At 46.3% G+C, this 20,893-nt stretch overlaps 1 long non-coding RNA gene across 1 annotated transcript in view; it reads right to left on the bottom strand.

Annotated features, from left to right (window-relative positions):
- The window catches only part of LOC141047853 (uncharacterized), an 82,075-nt gene extending 65,058 nt beyond the window's left edge, over nucleotides 1-17,017 (bottom strand). The window contains exon 1 of the long non-coding RNA XR_012219915.1: nucleotides 16,870-17,017. This is a non-coding gene — a long non-coding RNA (uncharacterized lncRNA). The remainder of the gene's footprint in view (nucleotides 1-16,869) is intronic.
- Nucleotides 17,018-20,893: the final 3,876 nt, after the last annotated feature.

Genomic DNA, 20,893 nt, shown 5'->3' with positions numbered 1-20,893 from the left:
TCTTCAAACAGAGGCTGGACAGACATCTGACTGGGATGATTTAGCGAATCCTGCTTTGAGCAGGGGGTTGGACCAGATGGCCCAGGAGGTCCCTTCCAACTCTACGATTCTATGATTCTATGTATGGGCACACGTCGGGGCTCGGAAGGGAAGTAGTGACGTTTTGGAATGCAGACTTTGATGGATTGGTATGCGGGTGTCATATGCGTTTGGAGAGCCCCTAATGTACCTAAACTATTGAAACTCCCCACAAGTGACCCCATTTTGGAAACTAGACCCCCCCACGGAGCTTATCTAGATGTGTGGAGAGCACTTTGAACCCCCAAGTGCTTCACAGAAGTTTGTAACGCCTGGGCGTGAAAATAAAAAAAACATTTTTTTCCGCAAAATTATATTTTTGCCCCCAATTTTTTATTTTCCTAAGGGTAACAGGAGAAATTGGACCCCAAAAGTTGTTTTGTAATTTGTCCTGAGTAGGCTGATACCCTACATGTGGGGGTAAAACACTGTTTGGGCACATGGCAGAGCTTGGAAGGGAGGGAGCACCATTTGACTTTTTCAACGCAGAATTGGCTGGAATTGAGATCAGACGCCATGTTGCCTTTGGAGAGCACCTGATGTGCCCAAACAGTGGAAACCCCCAATTATAACTCCAACCCGAAACTCAACACACCCCTAACCCTAATCTGAGCCCTAGCCCTAACCCTAGCCCTAACCCTAGCCCTAACCCTAGCCCTAACCCTAGCCCTAACCCTAACCCTAGCCCTAACCCTAGCCCTAACCCTAACCCTAGCCCTAACCCTACCCGGAAAATGGAAATAAATACATTTTCTTTTAGTTTTATTATTTTTCCCTAACTTAGGGGGTGATAACGGGGGGTTTGATTTACGATTTATGGCGGTTTTTATGTTTGGCGGCTGTCGCACGCTAAAAGACGCTTTTTATTGTAAAAATAGTTTTTGCATCACCACATATTGTGAGCTATAATTTTTCCGTATTTTGACCCACCGAGTCATGTGAGGTCTTATTTTTTGCGGGACGAGTTGACGTTTTTATTGGTACCATTTTCGGGCACGTGACAATTTTTGATCGCTTTTTATTCCGATTTTTGGGACGCAGAATGAACAAAAACCAGCGTTTCATGAATTTCTTTTGGGGGGGTGCGTTTACACCGTTCCGCGTGCGGTAAAATTGATAAAGCGGTTTTATTCTTCGGGTCAGTATGGTTACAGCGATACCTCATTTAGGTCTTTTTTTATGTTTTGTCGGTTTTTTGCAATGAAAACTATTTTATATAAAAAATAATTATTTTTGTATCACTTTATTCTGCGAGCTATAACTTTTTTATTTTTTTGCGGATGATGCTGTATGGTGGATCGTTTTTTGCGGGACAAGATGACGTTTTCAGCGGTACCATGCATATTTATATGCGTCTTTTTGATCGTGCGTTATTGCACTTTTTGTTCGGTGGTATGATAATAAATCATTATTTTTTGCTTCGTTTTTTATTTTTATTTTTTAAGGGGTTCGCTAAAGGGGTTAACTAATGGGACAGTTTTATAGGGCAGGTCATTACGGACGCGGCGATACCAAATATGTGTACTTGTATTGTTTTTGTTTTTTTTTATTTTGAAAAAATGGATTTATTGGGGAATATTTTTTTTTTTTTTACTGATTTATTTAGCGATTTTTTTAAAATTATTTTTAACACTTTTTTTTTTTTACTTTATTACCTTGTCCCAGGTGGGACATCACTGTCCTGTGACAGATCGCTGATCTGTCACATCACAGATCACTGTGACAGATCGCTGATCGCTGCACATTGCGCTGCCGTGGGGGGCTCAGGGAAGCACGGAGGGAGCCCCCTCCCTGCCGATGCTTCCCTTTAACCCCCGGTACACCGCGATCGCGTTTGATCACGGTGTGCAAGGGGTTAACGTGTCGGGGGCGGTCCGTGACCGCCCCTGACACATTGTGCCGGGTGTCAGCTATGATAATTAGCTGACACTCGGCCGCGATCAGCGGCGCTCACCATGTGGGCGCCGCTGATCGCGATGACGTAATATTCCGTCCATGGTAATTAGGTCCATGGTCACATGGACGGAATGTTACGTCAATTGTAGGTAAGGGGTTAAGAAACTGAACTTTTGAATTGGGGTCTGGAAATCGCAGTGCAGCTTAGTTCATACGTCCTGACAAGATCCCCAATGTGTTTTTAGAGAATTGTGGGGTTTTGCAGTCTGACAATCTGCAGCAATGTTGCATAATATACAGACAGTCTCTATGCACAATGCGGTCTGGGGTGACGCTGCAGAATTTTTTAGCAGAGCAGGGCTGCAGTATGTGAGCTGGCAGACGAGTTAGGATATAAGGGTATGTGCACATGCTGCGGCTCCGCAGCGGTTTTGGCCGCTGCGGACCCCCAGCAGTTTTAGCTGCGGTGTACAGTACCATTCAAATGAATGGTAAACAAAAACCGCTGTGTAGACGGTGCGGATAAATCCGCGCGGATTTCCTGCGGTTTTGAAACCGCAGAAAGAATTGACATATCAATTCTTTCTGCAGAATCCGCAGCAGGTTCCTATCTCCACCATTGTGGAGATGGTGAAACCGCAGGACCAAACCGCAGGCAAAACCGCAGATAATCCGCAGGTCTACAAGAGCTTACACCCCCCCTCCACCAAGAGATCTATACCTGTGTCACAATTTAAGAGGGTCGAACGGATTGTCTCTGATCCGACAGTTAGTAATATCAGATTGAACGAGATGCATAAGAAGTTTCGCACAAGGGGCTACCCTCCAGATTTACTAGACCGAGCACGACAACCCCTGGCCCTGAATCGTAGTGGGGTCTCAGGACGTTTACCCCTTGTTCACACATATCATCCGTATGTGCAGATCTTACAACGCTCCATACGGAGACCTTGGGGCATTCTAAAGGAGGCTCATCCAGAGGTCACAGAATTCCAACAGAATTTTCTACTATGCTATAAACGCCCCAAAAACATTAGGGTAAACCCTGATTAAAGCAGACATAGGCCCAGGAGTGAGGTCTACAACACAAAGATTCCTTTCCACACCCAAAACAGGTACCTACCCGTGCTTATATTGTAATCAATGTAGTAATGTATTAAAGGGAGATTATTTTCATCACCCACACTCTGGGAAACGTTACAAAATCAAGGACTTCTCCACTTGCGATACATCGCATGTGGTATACCTGATCAAATGCCCTTGCGGTCTTTTATACATTGGGGAAACCACCCAGCCTATCAAGGACCGCATAAGCAAGCATAAATCCACAATCAGGTGTGGAAACACATTACTACCTTTACCGCATCATGTTATTACAGCTGGTCATACCATCCCTCAATTAAAATTTTGTGTTATTGAGCATGTGCCCTTCCCTCGAAGGTTTGGCAATCGTATCCAACTCTTGAAAAGAAGAGAGGCCTTTTGGATACATGAATTACAAACTTTAGCACCAAAAGGTCTCAATAGAGAGTATGACTTACTGTCTTTCATATAATGGGTCTGTGACAACATATCTTCATAATCTTGTGATTGTAACAAACGTTTAGATGGTAATTAGTTTTGTCACTAAGTCATGTTATCATTGCAGGATCACTAACGTATTGTCTTAATTTTGCAGAGTCGTCAATTCTGAACTACACGCAATTGTCACCGATTGTCCTTGTTCCTCCCTCGGACTTCCCCTCCCTGCCTCCTTCAAGCTAATTTTTTACATATCATAGTTTCTAAACTATTTTCTATTTTGCATTCAATTGTGTCTCTCTTGATCTAGAACACTAATTGATATATTCCACCTCACTCTGTCGCAGGAAGCTACAATGCAACCCCCTCCAATATTGGTCTAATTAGTGAATGAATTGGTAAAATTTGCATACCGTTCTCAATGGTTACTCCACTACAATCATATACCTTGTCCATTTGTTTTAGACATAGCCCTCACTCAATTTAAATACTATATGCATATCCCCTCATTTTCCTCCTCTTATAAGCTCCCTCCCTGTGCAACAATCTGGAGAGTATGGACGTTTGTTTACACATAGTGGGATGACGTGCACTCCAGCGCCACCTCCCACAATACGCCCCTACATTCCTCTAACCCTGTCTGCCAGTTCACATGGACGGCAACGTCAATTCCGGTGACGCGGTCCAGTCAGTCCAGGGGAGTTCCGCCCACCACCTATTTAGAATCCACACCACAAGCCATGGGCACCCGGGTCACAAGCGGTGGATACCGCGTTCTCCAGGGCATACTACGCCGCCACCCACCAACGGTAAGCCCACCTTATCCCAGCACATCTAGATATGGGAGTATTTTGTAGCGGGTCTTAACCCTTCATGCACCATATATCTTTTCTAACAGCTACATCACACAGCGTGGTAAACGTGATTCTATGAAGCACGAATTCTTAAGTGACTCCAAGCCTGACACTAAGTGAGTAGATTCATTGGGGGCATGATGACTATTCAATTTTTGAGCATATTGAGTGAAATTTCCTCATCTTTTTTATGACTTACAGACCCATCATATAGAATTTCTTACGGCATTATTACCCGTCAGTCCAGTTACAAATTATTACCGGTTGGTATCTATAATACTTCATTTGCACTTATTACACTAGCATGGTGCATTTATATTGAAGCTTTCTATTGTAGTTATACCCCCTTTTTTTCTTATCCTTTTTATTTTTTAAGATAAATACAAGATTAATCACTAACATGGATCAGACTATCCACACCATTATTACAGTGGTGGCTTGATATTGAGTGAGTAGTGACAGATCAATGATTAATTCACGCTATCTCTTTCACACAATTTGGCACAATCATCATATATATATATTTTTCTGTCACTCCAGATACATTGCAAATCTTTCCAAGAGAGCAGTCTGGGTAGGTTATAAACCTCCTTTTTTCCATTTTTTTTTCCTTTTTTTCTTTTTTCATTTTTCCCTTCTTCATTCCCTTCATTCCCTTATACCTCAACCCATCCCTCCCATCACTATTGCACTATTGTAAATTTGTTTTGGTATCCACTGGATGTTATCTTGATTGACTGTACATTTTGTAGCATCTGACTTGTACTTTACACTTGTATCTGATTTGCAGCTTACTGATAAAGGCTTGTTTGTATAAGCCGAAACATCTAAAAAATTTGAGACTGCAAATAAAATCTTCACTTTGCAACAAGTTGAGTGCCAAAATTTTTCTCCCTCTATCTGTAACTGAACCTGTCAAAAACTGAACTCCTCATGCTTCCTCCCTCTACTAACCTACCTTTGCCCAACATTGCCATCTCTGTGTGTGGTTCCACCATTACTCCCCAGCAACATGCCCGCTGTCTTGGGGTCATACTTGATTCCGAGCTTTCATTTACCTCCCACATCGAATCACTGGCTCGCTCTTGTTATCTGCACCTCAAAAACATTTCTAGAATTCGACCTTTTCTTACTTTCGACTCTGCAAAAACGCTTACCGCTTCTCTTATTCATTCTCGTCTGGACTATTGTAACTCTCGACTAATCGGTCTCCCTCTAACCAAAATCTCCCCTCCAATCTGTCTTGAATGCTGCAGCCAGAATCATATTCCTCACCAATCGTTATACCGATGCCTCTACCTTGTGTCAGTCATTACAATGGTTACCCATCCACTCCAGAATCCAGTACAAACTTATTACCCTCACCCACAAAGCACTACATGGCTCAGCACCACCCTACATCTCCTCTCTTGTCTCAGCCTACCACCCTATCCGTGCATTGCATTCTGCTAATAACCTGAGGTTAGCATCCTCAATAATCAGAACCTCCAAGACTTTTCACATGCTGCGCCAATTCTTTGGAATGCACTACACAGGTTGATACAATTAATCCCCAATCCCCACAGTTTTAAGCTTGCCCTAAAAACCCATTTGTTCGGACTGGCCTACTGCTTCAACTCATTAACCTAGTTATCCCTGTGTTGCTCATTCAAAAATATTTTTTTACCATATTCAGGTTCCTCGTATCATGTTCTCACATACTTTATGCATTTAATAGCCCTCTGTGTCTGTGCTGTTATATACTTAGGCTGTTAACTGGTTCATGCAGTAACAGGAACATCCAATTCTTAAGGCCCCTTTACATTTAGCGATGCACCAGCGATCCCGACCACGATATGACGCGGTCAGGATCGCTGGTGCATCGCTAAATGGTCGCTAGTGAGCTGCCACACAGGCAGATCTCACCAGCGATGTAGCGATGCTCGGCGGTCGTACTTATCTTTCAGACGAAGCGATGACTGCAGTCTTCCGCCCGCATCCATAGCTCGCTCGTCGGCGCCAGCAGGAAGCCGACGACGAGAAATGGATGTGGACGATCTTGCGCCATCAGCGATAACCAGCGGGGGAGCCCGTTGGAGGTATCACATGTAGTGATATCGCTAGCAATATCACTGCTGCGTCACAAAATCGGTGACGCTTTAGTGATATCGCTAGCGCTATCGCTATGTGTAAAGCCCTCTTTACACTTTGGCTGGTCCGAACAATGAAAGCAATTGTTACCATCTACCTTTCGTGTATCCCCTTTTTCCTCATAGATTGTAAGCTTGCGAGCAGGATCCACATTCCTCTTGGTATCTGTTTTGATCTGTGTTTATTGTTACGCTGTAATGTCTATTGTCTGTCTAAGTCCCCTCTATAATGTAAAGTGCTGTGGAATATGTCGGCGCTATAGAAATAAAATTATTATTATATGTATACTACTAGGTCCTGATGTCACTTGTGCTGATCTCAGGACAGTGATGTAGGAGCAGCAATGATGATGAGGAGGAGGTGATACACACACAGGGCTGCAGACATGTGCTGCCCCAGATCTGACCTCTGCTGTCCTGTGCCCCTCCCCCTCACTATCATCTTCTAACCTGACACTGCAGGGGAGATACAGGGGGAATGAAGAGGGGGTTTGGGAGAGACGATTAAGGACTGCAGAGGATGCACAGCGTTATTCACTATAAGTAATGCTGTACACCATCTGGGCACTTCATAAAAGGGCTGCAGACACAGGGGGCCCCTTTTGTGGGTGGGGGCCCCTGGCCGCTGCCTTGTCTGCTTGTCCCAAATGCTGGCCCTGGCGATAGTAGGTGCAACAGAACTTTCTATTAAATCTTTAAAGGAACACAAAACACAGAAAATGGTCAGAAAACATAAAAATATCCCGGTGATTCCTACCTAATCTCCTTTTCTTTGATCCTATTCTGTCTCATAGCACAATTATGACTGATGAATATATAAAGGAATCTTCTTTCTGTGTCTCAGGGGCTCAATAATGTCCTTTTCATTAGTATCTTGGGTCTGGTAGTAAGGCAACTTGCTGATGCAGGAGCCTCCCCCTTATACCTTGTCTGCTGCAGGTGCCTCTCATCTCTGCCCTGTCTGCAGCAGGACCCTCCCTTCTCTGCCCTGTTTGCAGCAGGAGCCTCCCCCCTCTGCCCTGTCTACAGCAGGACCCTCACCCCTCTGCCCTGTCTGTAGCAGGAGCCTCCTCCCTCTGCCCTGTCTACAGAAGGACCCTCAACCCTTTACCCTGTCTGCAGTAGAAGCCTCCCCCTATCTCCAGAAGGAGCTTCCCCTCTCTGCCCTGTCTGCAGCAGGAGCCTCCCCCCATTGCCCCATCTGCAGAAGAAGCCTCTCCTCTCTGTCCTGTCTGTAGTAGGAACCTCCTCCCTCTACCCTGTCTGCAGTAGGAGCTTCCCCCCTCTGCTCTGTCTGCAGAAGTCTTCCCCTGCCTCCCCCCTTCCCTATCTGCAGAAGCCTCCCCCCTCTGCCCTGTCTGCAGCAGGTACCTCCCCCGTCTGCTCTGTCTGCAACAGGAGCCTCCCCCTCTGATCTGTCTGCAGCAGGACCCTCTCCCTTCTGCCCTGTCTCCAGCAGGAGCATCCCCCCTCTGCCCTGTCTGCAGCGGGAGCCTCCCCCCTCTGCCCTGTCTGCAGTAGGACCCTCCCCCGTCTGCCCTGTCTGTAGCAGTGTGGGGTGCAGCACGCAAGCATCCCATAAGCAAAGCATCACAGAAGCTAAGCATCAAGTAAACTGTAGTTATCCATGGCAAGGAATTAACATTCATCTTCTCGCTTCACACATGTAATCAAAGCATTCAACTTCTGAGTTGATCCACCCTGCATGTATTCACTCCATTCACTGTTAGTAAGCAGCCTGAATGATACAACTCCCCACCTCTGCTGGCTGTCTTTTCTGCTGCAATATATCCAAATGGTAATAAAATCATTCGACTTCTCAGCTGATCCACCGTGCATGTATTCACTACATTCACTGTTAGCAAGCAGCCTGAATGGTACAACTCCCCACCTCTGCTGGCTGTCTTTTCTGCTGCAATATATCCAAATGGTACAACTCCATACTTCTGCTTGCTTTCTGTCTTCTGCTGCTTTACCATTTTGCTGCATATTTTAATGTGCCTGCTAAAGCTTTGGTATAATTTATTTGTTGCACTGTATTTAATACTGCTTTAGATCCGTGACTGGGGCCTCTCTAGATCTTATCAGGTGGAAGGTGCTATAGCATATAGATGCAGCCTTGCCTAGTGCCTTTGATCATGTAACCACCCCCTGGTGTGCTGGCCCCAGCTGCCAAATTATCCCCAACCAGCTCCTACAATCCCTCTGTCCTGACCCTGTAGTGTGGCCTATATATTTAGTAGTTCCTAAGGGGAAGCACGCAAGCATCCCATAAGCAATGCATCACGGAAGCTAAGCATCAAGTAAACTGCAGTTATCCATGGCACAGCCAAAACAAAAAACAACCCCCAAAAATCCAGCTAGAAAAGTCATAGCATTACTGGTGATATAATAAATAGTGCAGTGACTGAGGGGTAGACAAGATCATCACAATTCATAGAGAGGATATAGTTAAATAATGTCAATTTTATTACATATATAATTTTATAAAGACATACAATGTGCTTTGTGGTGAGGTAGATAAATCGTAGCAACTAAAAAATAATGGCAAAATACATAGATGACAAATATGGTGCCAGACAGAAGGAGCGTCTCAGGGCTAAACTCTGCATGAGATCATGGTACTGGTAGCAAAAGATTCAAATTCAAAGTGCTATAATAGCAGTAGCCCAGGGCCTACATAGAGTAAATCAAACATAGATCCTAAATGAACAGACTAGAAACAAAGATCAGGTAGTAAATAGACAGTCAAATTATACTGGGCAGCATTCTCTAAGCATGCTCCGAGTCCCAAATTTAGGGTTTATGGTTAAACCAGAGTATAAACTGACTAGTCATATGACTATACTCCTAACTAGTGAGTAATGTTATAATAACATGCTCAAAGTGTTAGAGCTGGAGCCTGTAATTTGGGCAGAAATACATATAGTCCAGTGGCCCATATATAATGGTCATATATGCTTCTATGTCAAGCTATAGAAGGGATACTGGAGAGTCTGTATGTACAGCCCAATAAGTACCTGAATGTAAGACCAAAAGGAACACAGAGCAATAACGCCAACCGGGGCTTCAGCGCATCTCACGGGCGTCTCTGCAGTGAGCCGAGATCATGTCGCAAGGTAATTAACCCTACATGCTACAGTCTGGTTGGCGTTATTGCTCTGTATCTACAAGCCATTAACCCTCAGACACTTTCAGACTCCCTACACTCATCACTGTCCCCAATCTCTTCTTTTTCCTGTCCTGATCTGGCTGTTTATCACTACAATGACACTCTTAGAAGCACCCTTGACCAAGTAGCTCCCCTCACCCTCAGAACCTCCAAGCACAGAGTAAAACAGCCCTGGCTCACATCGCAAACTCAACTTCTCCAGCGATGCTCTAGGAGTGCTGAACACCTAAGGAAAAAACCCGCACACCAGAAGACTTCATCCACTTCAAATTTATGTTAAGAACCTATAACGCTGCCCTTCACCTCGCCAAACATATCTACTTCACCACCCTGATCTCCTCACTAGCCAACAACCCCAAGAAACTTTTTGACACTTTTCACTCCCTTCTCAGGCCAAAAACACAAGCCCCTATCACAGACATTTGTGCTGATGACCTGGTCTCCCACTTTACAGAAAAAATAGATAATATCCGTCAGGAAATCTGCTCACAACCACCAAGTGCTGTGACTCCCATCCCTTCCTGCATATCCCCTGGCTCACTTTCCACATTTGATCCCATCACAGAAGAAGAAGTCTCCAGACTCCTCTCTTCCTCTCAACCGACTACATGCACTACCGACCCTATTCCCTCACATCTCCTCCAGTCTCTCTCTCCAGTCGTCACAACTCACCTAACTGCAATCTTTAATCTCTCCCTCTCCTCGGGCATTTTCCCATCCTCCTTCAAACACGCCATCGTTACTCCATTACTAAAGAAACCTGCTCTCGACCTATCCGGCACAAACAACTACAGACCAGTCTCCAATCTCCCCTTCATCTTTAAACTTTTGGAGTGCCTAGTGTTATGAATGAGTCACCGTAGGAGGCAAAAACAGAAATACTAGCTAAGTCCAGAATACCAGAGAAGTTGGCAGCTATCGGATTGCAGACAAAACACAAATGCAAAAAGCAGAGCAGAAAACTTAGCTTTTGAGGAGCAGGAATCAGACTGGTCTCCTAGAATCCCTCAGAGAGATCACCAGCAAGGCAGCAGGGCGTCGACTGCCTTACATCCAGTCAGCAATTCCCGTCACCCAGTCATCATCATCCTTCTCAGGTGCTTGGTAATCAGCCTCACTACCTTCCTTCACCAGAAGAGGGAGTTCATCAGACCTCAATGGTGAAGGGGAAAATGAACTCACAACAGCCTAGTTTACTCCCGCCTTATCCATTACCTCTCCACTCACTCCCTTCTAGACCCTTCACAGTCCAGCTTCTGCCCCCTACATTGGACTGAAACTGCACTCATCAAAGTGACCAATGACCTTCTGACAGCAAAACGTAACGGTGACCACTCTCTGCTCATTCTTCTTGACCTAGCTGCAGCTTTCGACACTGTTGACCACCATCTCCTACTCTCTAGGCTCCAGTCACTAAGCATTAAGGACACTGCTCTCTCCTGGTTCTCTTCCTATCTTTCTGACCGCTCCGTCAATGTTTTGTTCTCTGGCTTCACGTCATCTCTTCCTCTCGCTGTCGGGGTACCTCAGGGCTCAGTCCTTGGCCCCATTCTCTTCTCTCTCTACACGGCCCCAGTTGGACAGACCATCAGCAGATTTGGCTTTCAGTACCATCTTTATGCTGATGACACACAACTATATACGTCTTCCCCCAACCTTACCCCGATGTACTACAGAACGCTAGTGACTGTCTGTCCACAGTCTCCAACATCATGTCCGCTCTATCTGAAACTCAACCTATCCAAAACTGAACTTCTTCTGCGCCTGCAGTCTACTAACCTCCCTAAATCTGACATTTCCCTCTCCGTGGGTGGCACCACAACAACACCCCGTCAGCAGGCTCACTGTCTGGGTGTTATGTTTTACACCAATCTCTCCTTCACATCCCATATACAATCTCTTGCCTGCTCTTGCCGCTTACACCTAAAGAACATTTCTAGAATCCGCCCTTTTCTCACCATGGAAACAACAAAAACCCTCACTGTAGCATTGATCCACTCCCGCCTGGATTACTGCAATGCTCTATTAATTGGCCTCCTCATTACTCGACTATCCCTTCTCCAGTCCATACTTAATGCAGCGGCCAGGGTCATCTATCTGGCTAATCGGTACTCAGACACGTCCGCTCTTCGCCAGTCCTTACATTGGCTGCCCATTCATTATAGGATGCAATTCAAAGTACTTGTTCTCACCCACAAAGCTTTCCACAGTGCAGCACCCCCCTACATCTCCTCCCTCATTTCTGTCTATCGGCCTAACCGACCGCTGCGCTCTGCAAACGACTTTCGACTAACCTCTGCACTAATCCATACCTCCCACTCCCGACTCCAAGACTTCTCCCACGCTGGGCCAATCCTCTGGAATGCTCTACCCCAAGAAATTAGGACTATCCACAATTTGCATAGTTTCAGGCGCTCCCTCAAAACACATTTGTTCAGAGCGGCCTATCATGTTCACTATTCAAAGTCATTCTATGTGTAAGTGTGCATGTGTAGCCCATTCACTATCTCCATCCATCCCTCACTCCCTCAAGATGGCTGGACCACATTGTAAATACACCATTGTAAATACACACCTGTACTTTGTATCTCCCCCACCTCATTGTAGATTGTAAGCTCTTATGAGCAGGGTCATCTTATTTTGCTTTAATTATTGTATTGTTAACATTGTTACTTATCACTTGTGTTTTGAAACTGTTAAACTGTAAAGCGCTGCGGAATATGTTGGCGCTATATAAATAAAGATTATTATTATTATTAGCAGGAGCCTCGCCCCTCTGCCCTGTTTACAGCAGGAGCCTCCCCCCTCTGCCCTTTCTGCGTTTCTACAAAACTGAATTTTTCAGGATCATGCAGGTCAGGAAAGGCTGCAGACTGAATCAGTTAGGAATTTATTTTTAAGCATTATTTCTGCCATTAGTGCTCCCTTAGGTATACTATCTAAACGTCCAACTCCATACTCATCAGAGGTTTAAAGGTGTGTTCTCATCTCTGACTCCACTGGGACCAATATCTGTCTTAAGAACAGTGCCCTGTCATGGAGTGGATCTATCGAAGACTCTTTAAGGGTATGTGCACACGTTGCGGATTCCTGTGCGGATCCACAGCGGATTCGGCCCTGCAGATCCGCTGTGGATTCGCCAGAGAATACAGTACAATGTTATCCAATGGAAAAAAAAACGCTGTGCACATGCTGCAAAAAATTTAGCGCGGAAATGCAGCGGTTTATTTTCCGCAGCATGTCAATTCTTTGTGCGGATTCTGCAGCGTTTTTACACCTATTCCATTATAGCAATCCGCAGGTGTAAAAACGCAGGTGAAATCCTCACAAAATCCGCAGTAAATCTGCAGGTAAAACCAGAGGCGTATCTGGGGGGTGCAGCAGGGGCATCTGCCCTGGGCGCAGCCAGCAAGGGGGTGCAGTCGGGCCGCCTAATGCGGCGGTCCTCAGTGTCTCCCCCGGTGGCTGCATTCTGCCGCCCCCCGGCCTGGGAGTCGGCCGTTCTCTCTGTCGGCTGTCAAGCTGACAGCCGGCAACAGAGAAGCTGCCGAGCGCCGGCTCCCAGCAATCAATTGTGCTGGCGTCTATACATACGCCAGTACAATTGAAGCTCTGACCGCTGGGTCAGAGTGACGCCAGGAGCGTGATCAGGTTGTGTGATCATGCTGGTAATGTCACTTGCCGGCACCCAGAGCGAACGCTGTTGGTTAGTGTGCTCCTCGGTGGAACTGAAGAAACCACCAAAAATTAAGGGGGGTGGATTTGGAGTGGGGATGGGGGGAACATAATGTGTGGGGAAGGATTAAGAATGGGGATGGGGTTATTTAATGTTTGGGGAGATTAGGAGTGAGGATGGGGGGAATATAATGTGGGGGGAGATTGGAGTGGTAATGGGGTACTTTATGTGTGTGGGTATTTGGAGTGAGGATGGGGGTTCTTTAATGTGTGAGGGATTTGGAGTGGGGATGGGCGTTATTTAATGTGTGGGGGATTTGGAGTGGGGATGGGGGTACCTAATATGTGGTGGGATTTGGCGTGGGGATGGGGGGATTTAATGTGTGTGTGGGGATTTGGAGTGGGGATGGGGGGTTTAATGTGTGGGGACATTAGAGGACACAATGAAGAGTATGTATGTATGAGGGCATGTATGAGGAAACAGTATGGGGGATGGGTGCAGACACAGTATGGTGAGTGGAGGGATGGGTGCAGACAGTATGGGGAGCGAACGGGTGAATGTATGTGGACACAGTATGGGGAGTGAGGGTGATGGGATGTATGCAGGCACTGTATGGGGAGTCAGGGGAATGTGTGAGCAGACAGTATAGGGAAAGAGGGGGTAAATATAGGAGGAGACAGTATGGTGAACAGGTGGGATGTTAGAGGAGACAGTATGAGGACGGAGGGGAATAGTGTGAGGCGACAGCAAATTACAAATATTTTTATTTAGGAGCATTATAATGACACTTCTATCTTTAAGGGCGTCGTGTGGATATTTACTGCAGAAGATCGGAGAAGATGAAAGTGTGCAGAGATGGCTGTGGATGAGAAAACTCATCATGGGGTCTGGACAAGAAGAAGATAAGGAGAACGACTCCAGAGATGACTTCATCTATAAGGTACCTGGATGTAAATATTATTTGTGATACTGACTAATTCTCATGTTTTTATTTGTTAGGAACAATAAAGGGGTTGTCCAGGTTTGTGCTTAGTCTGCAGTCATTCTATGTGACTGCAGACTTCTGAATTCTCCCAGTGCTCACTGAACTCTGTTAGGATTCTCTCATGCCGGTAATTTACATACATGCGGTCACGTGCTGACTAGACGTGTGTGACTCACTCAATGAAAATGAACAGAGCGAGGCCGGAATGTGGCCAGAAGTATATAAATCACATGCTTGTGCTGATATGACCGTGTACTCTTGCCACCGGTACAGGAGAATCCTAAACGTGTGCAGTGCATGCGCTGTGAGAATTCAGAAGCTGCAATGTCAGGATTCAGCTCTGCAGGTTCCAGTGTCATCACATGGACACCACTCATATGCGATTTTCATACTTCTGGTCCTGTGACAACGAGCTTCTCTTCCTGCTTCTTTCAGTTTTTCACTGAACATTGAGAGCATTAGGAAGAGCAGCTCGTTGGTACATGACTGAGGGTTCATACTCGCTTGCGAGAGACTAGCACGATTCTCGTGTGAGTCTCTCGCATGAAAACCCGGAACTGCCGCCGGCACTTGGACCGGAGCGTGCGGCTTCATAGAAATACATGTAACCGCACGCTCCTGTCCGAGTGCCGACGGTTTTCATGTGAGAGACTCACACAAGAATCGTGCGAGTCTCTCGCAAGCGAGTATGAACCCCAAGTGTGCAAATCGCATGCGTGCTTGGGGGGGGGTGCCGAACCAAATTTTTGCCCCGGGTGCCAGAAAGCCTAGATACACCTCTGGGTAAAACGCAGGTCATTTTACCTGCAGATTCCGCTCAGAATATCCGCTCACGAATCCGCAACGTGTGCACATATCCTAAGATAGCCATACAGCTTAGCTAGCTGTGTACATCTTGACTCCTTTACTATCCACAATATTAGGATTTGGCTGCTGCCAGATACCTTGACTGTGTCTCCTCTTTCCTCTTTAGAACAAAAGGATTGAGCATGTTGAAATTCAATATGCCTTACCCTTCTTTCTCTCAAGTCCGTGGTGGTCATCTGATCCCGCCGAAACCAGCAGGTTGGACTAACATTCATCTAATGTGTGTTGACTAGAGTTGAGCGACTTTTGGTTTTTTAGGGTCGAGTTTCGTTTCATGAAACCCGACTTTTCCAAAAGTCGGGTCGAGCAAGATCGGCCGACTATAGTGAAAAGTCGGGGTCGTCCCGAAACACGAAACCCAATGTAAGTCAACGGGGAATAAAAGTCGGCAATCAACACCTCCTGCATTCGGTCCTATTTTGCTTTTGCCACTACCATCAGATCCACCACCAACACCATCATTACCAGCTGCCAACCCCTGCCCAATTCCACGGCCTCTTCCACCAGCCTTCCTCATTTTTGGTAGAAATGTAGACAAAATCCAACAAACTATATAGCAATGTAAAACAAGGTACAAGGTGTCTATAGGACAGGGGAGATTTTGAATTTCTGCACACACTTGTGGACACTGGACACTTTTGGATTGTGTGAGGCCCAGTGAATATCCAGCGCTATGTCACAGGCAGAAATTGGCTAGTGTATGACAAACTACAAGGTGTATATAGAATTGGGCAGAATAGGAATCTCCCTAGAGTGTAGGTCTGTAAGAACGGAACAAGTCCTCCACTTATCCTTAGAGTGACACACAGATAGCTTCACTGTGGCTGTGATAACAGCCGTTACACGGTACTGTGTGAGGAGTGTGCACCGCTGTATGGTGTGAAAAAATGCACGCTCAGTACCTCACCAGGACAAAAAAAAAATTGGGATTGCTTTTAAAAAAGCAGTTTGCAGAGCAGTGGGTAAACAGCGATGCAGCTGTCAGGAAGCCTTAGAAGGCAGCCTAACAACCAACACCGCTGATCCAGCAAAATATAGCCTCCCCTTGCACTGCACACACAGTGACTGGTGTGTTGTACAGGCAAAATCGCTAGCAGCAGAAGCAGTTTTTGGTGTCTTCTTCCCTGCCTAATGCTCTCCCTACAGAATCAGCAGCAGCAGCAGCTCTCCCTATTCTGAGATCAGCATGAGGAACATGGCGGTCGGCGTGCACGCCCTTTTATACACCCTGTGACGCCCACCAAAGCAAGCCAATCACTTGCATGCCCTTCTGAAAGATGGTGGTGACCCCTGCCTATGTCATCACATTGCCCACAGTGTCCGTGGATCCTGATTGGCTGAAAAAGAGCGCAAAACAAACTTTTGAAACGCGACTTTGGCGCTTAAGTCGCCGACCTCGTGGCCGACCTCATCCTAGGGTCGCGTTTCGTTTCATGAAACCCGACTTTTGAAATTTTTCGACCCGTTTCGCTCAACTCTAGTGTTGACACCTTTCTGTTGCTGCTCTGACCCTTCGCCATGCTTTACACTGCTGCTCAGCTTCATCAGATGGGTTTCTGTGTATACCCACAAGCCCAGGACATAGCCATGTCAGCGCCCAGAGAGCCGATCCCCCTCCACAATATATCCCTCATTATTGAGAACAAGATCTGCCAAAAGAGAACCAAGATCAAGACCCCAACATCATGTACCTTGTAAGGATAGCATGGCCGTGAAGTTCCTGGTGTTCACTCGTCTTTGGTAACTGGCATCATGGAGATAAGCAGGAACAAGAAGGGAAAGTTTGAAGTTTCCAGGTGAAGAATAGTTAGGATGGACAAAAGGATCAGATGTGAAAACCGTGGTTCTGTAGTAAGAAAACACAAAGACGTTAGATATACTAATATATACAGTCCATAGTAGAGTTGAGCGACATGGGTCGAAAAAGTTTAAAAGTCACCGACTTTCGCCAAAGTCGGGTTTCATGAAACGAAACCCGACCTTAGCGTGAGGTCGGCCACGAGGTCGGCGACTTTAGTGCCAAAGTCGCGTTTCAAAAGATGCTTTAGCTCCCTTTTTCAGCCAATCAGGAAGAACGGACACTGTGGGCAACGTGATGACATAGGCAGCGGTCACCACCATCTTGGAGAAGGGCATGCAAGTGATTGGCTTGCTTTGTGTGGCGTCACAGGGGGTATAAAAGGGCGGGGACGCCGACCGCCATGTTACTCATGCTGATCTCAGAATAGGGAGAGCTGCTGCAGCTGCTGATTCTGTAGAGAGAGCGTTAGGAAGGCAAAAAGAAAAAGAAAACTGCTTCTGCTGCTAGCACTTTTCACTGTAGTTACTGTGCAGTGAAAGGTGAAGATTTTTGCTTTTGTGCAGCAGCGCTGGTGGTGATTAGCCTGTCTTTTAAGGCTAACTGCATTGCTGTGTGCATTCTGGTGTTCAAACTGCTTTTATAAAAGCAATCCAAATTGTATTGTTTTGTCCTGGTGAGGTAGTGAGCATTCATTTTTTCACACACCGTACAGTGGTGTACGCTCCTCACACAGTACCGTGTAACGGCTGTTATCACGTCCAAATTGAAACTATCTACGTGTGTGACTCTGTAAGGAAAAGGCGAGGAGTTTGTCCATTCTTACAGACCTACACCTTATAGTTTTGTCCGTTTTTCAAACAGTTTAGTATATTTGCTGTTTGATTACATTCAAAACTAGAGAGAGACAGCGTGTGTCAGTCCGTATACAAAAACACAGAGCTTGACAATTTTACATACACTGTACAGCGATGTACGTGCACGCTCCTCTCTCAGTACCGTGTAACGGCTGTTATCACGGCCAAATTGAAGCTATCTACGTGTGTGACTCTGTAAAGAAAAGTCGAGGAGTTTGTCCGTTCTTACAGACCTACACCTTATAGTTTTGTCCGTTTTTCAAACAGTTTAGTATATTTGCTGTTTGATTACATTCAAAATTAGAGAGAGACAGCGTGTGTCAGTCCGTATACAAAAACACGGAGCTTGACAATTTTACATACACCGTACAGCGGTGTACGTGCACGCTCCTCTCTCAGTACCGTGTAATGGCTGTTATCACGGCCAAATTGAAGCTAAGTGTGTGACTCTGTAAGGAAAAGCCGAGGAGTTTGTCCATTCTTACAGACCTACACTCTAGGGAGATTCCAATTCTGCCCAATTCTATATACACCTTGTAGTTTGTCATACACTAGGCAATTTCTGCCGGTCACATTGTGGTGTTATAGACTCAGGGCCCGACAGAATCCAACTGTGTCCTGAAGTGTAGAGAGATTTCCATTCTCCACAGTCCTCTATCCACCTTTCTTACAACATCCAGAATCTGCCTGTCACATTGCGGTGTAAAATAAACAGGGCCTGACAGAATCCAACTGTGTCCTGAAGTCTACAGAGATTCCAATTCTCCCCACTACTATAGACACCTTGTACCTTGTTTTACAGTACCATATAGTTGGTGGTTTTTTGGGTACATTTTCCCCAAAAATGAGGAAGTGTGGTGGAAGAGTCCGTGGAAGTGGGTGGGGGTTGGCAGCTGGTAATGATGGTGTTGGTGTTGGTGGTGGATCTGCTGGTAGTGGCAAAAGCAAAAGCAAAATAGCACCTAATGCAGGAGGTGTTGAGCCTGCGTCATCGTCTGGCTCCACATGGCCTCGAAGGCTCCCTTTTCTGGGAGTAGGTAAACTGCTTTTAAAGCCGGAGCTTCAAGAACAAGTTTTGGCTTACATTGCTGACTCAGCCTCCAGCTCTATCGCCTCCTTCTGAAGTTTTAAAAAATAAAAGCACTGAGTCATCATTGGAGGCTCATGTTCATGAACCACTCCTTTCCTTGTGTCCTTCACCCCAGCCAAAATTGAAGGATGCGGCAGGCCACACTACAGATTACTCCATGGAGCTGTTTTCACATACCATGCCTGGGTTATCAAGTCAAATCGTGAATTACCCAGGCAAAGATGAATCTGACATGGAGTGTACTGATGTACAGCCACTGATAGATGATTCTACTGGTACATTCACTCAGAGCACTACATTGTCCTCGCAGTGTACTGACCCAGAATCTGACACAGAAGAAACTCAGGTGCCCCTTCCCGTATACTATACCACCATACACGGTGACACAGAGGAAGGTGCACATGACATTGAAGAGGAGGTGATGGATGACCCAGTTATTGACCGATTGGCATCCATTGGGGGTAGAGGGTGCCACTGCCAATAGCTCAGAAGAGGAGGAGGAGCATCCGCAGCGGGCATCGACATCACAACAGCTGTTATCTGGCAGGCCCGGAGCAGTCCAAAAACGGGTTACAAAAACCAAAAGAGTTACAGGACAGCTTGGCCAGACGGTCAAAATAAAGCGGCGTGCAAGGCCTCAAAATGTCTTCCATAGTAGGAAGAGTGCAGTGTGGCACTTTTTTGAACAAAATCCTAATGATCAGGCAAAGGTTATCTGTAAGAAGTGCGCAAGGACCTTTAGCCGAGGGAAAAATATGAGAAATTTGAATACCAGTTGCATGCTAAGACATTTAACCACCATGAACTTGTAAGCGTGGACGGACTACCAAAACTCATGTACCAAATGTGCTACTGCTCCCAAAGAAGGTAGTCAGCAACGCTACATTGTTTCCCCCACAGTAAGTCCACCAGTTAGCACACTACCAGCAGCAAATGTTGAGTTGTCGTCGCAAGGGCAAATCAGTCAAGGAATCACACTGTTATTGCAACGAAAAACTGAATCTAGGCCATCAGAAAGAACACCAACTCCATCACCATCATCAACCCTCACTCAGTCCGCCATGTCCACCGCTAGTTCCACCATATGCAGCTCTCAAGTCCAGCTCACCCTACCAGAGACTATGAGTAGGACAAGAAAGTACTCATCCTCTCATCCGCGTACACTGGGTTTCAACGCCCACATTGCCAAACTAATCTCGTTAGAGATGATGCCCTATCGGTTGGTTGAAAGCGCAGCTTTCCGCGAACTCATGGCCTACGCAGTACCACGCTATGACCTACCCTGTCACCACTTCTTTTATCGCAAAGCAATCCCAGCCCTCCACCTTCATGTAAAAGACCGCATTGTCCATGCACTCAAGCAATCATTGAGTGGAAAGGTGCACCTCACAACTGATGCATGGTCCAATAGGCATGGCCAGGGCCGTTACGTGTCCATCACTGCCCACTGGGTTAATGGGGTGGATGCAGGGTCCACAGGGGACAGCTGTGATGGCACAGTGCTGCCTAGCCCACGGTATAGGAAACAGTTGGCTGTAGGCATTCGACCCTCCTCCTCCTCCAGAAGCGAAAACTCGTCTGGGTCGCCCCTGCTCGCCCAGGGCAGTGGGGTTACTCGGTACCGGGCCGGTGTCAGGGGGATGCATGTCACAGCAGCTGTGACCCGGTCTGTGGCCCCGGGCGCCCAATATCAATGGTGGTGATGTTAATGGTGCTAGAGTTTATTAGAATAGTTCGTGACGCCATCCGTGGTGTTTAGCAAGTAAGGTGTTGAGCCAACGCTGCATACAGATCCGCTGGGACTGATGGTGTGGTGCAGCAGAGATGGTATAGCTCCCCACAGGTGGAGCTGTAGTCCCAGGGCAGTGTAGGTGCAATGGATGAGGAGAGGCACAGAATGGTGTTGATGTTGGTACACAGGTGTAGAGGTGCTGGAATAACTGGAGGACACCAGGGCGTGCAGTTCCAAA

Source organism: Dendrobates tinctorius, unplaced genomic scaffold (genome assembly GCF_039654945.1).
Source record: "Dendrobates tinctorius isolate UK_male_01 unplaced genomic scaffold, ASM3965494v1 ptg000129l, whole genome shotgun sequence".
Lineage (NCBI taxonomy): Eukaryota > Metazoa > Chordata > Amphibia > Anura > Dendrobatidae > Dendrobates > Dendrobates tinctorius.
This window is presented reverse-complemented; position numbering and strand designations above follow the sequence as displayed.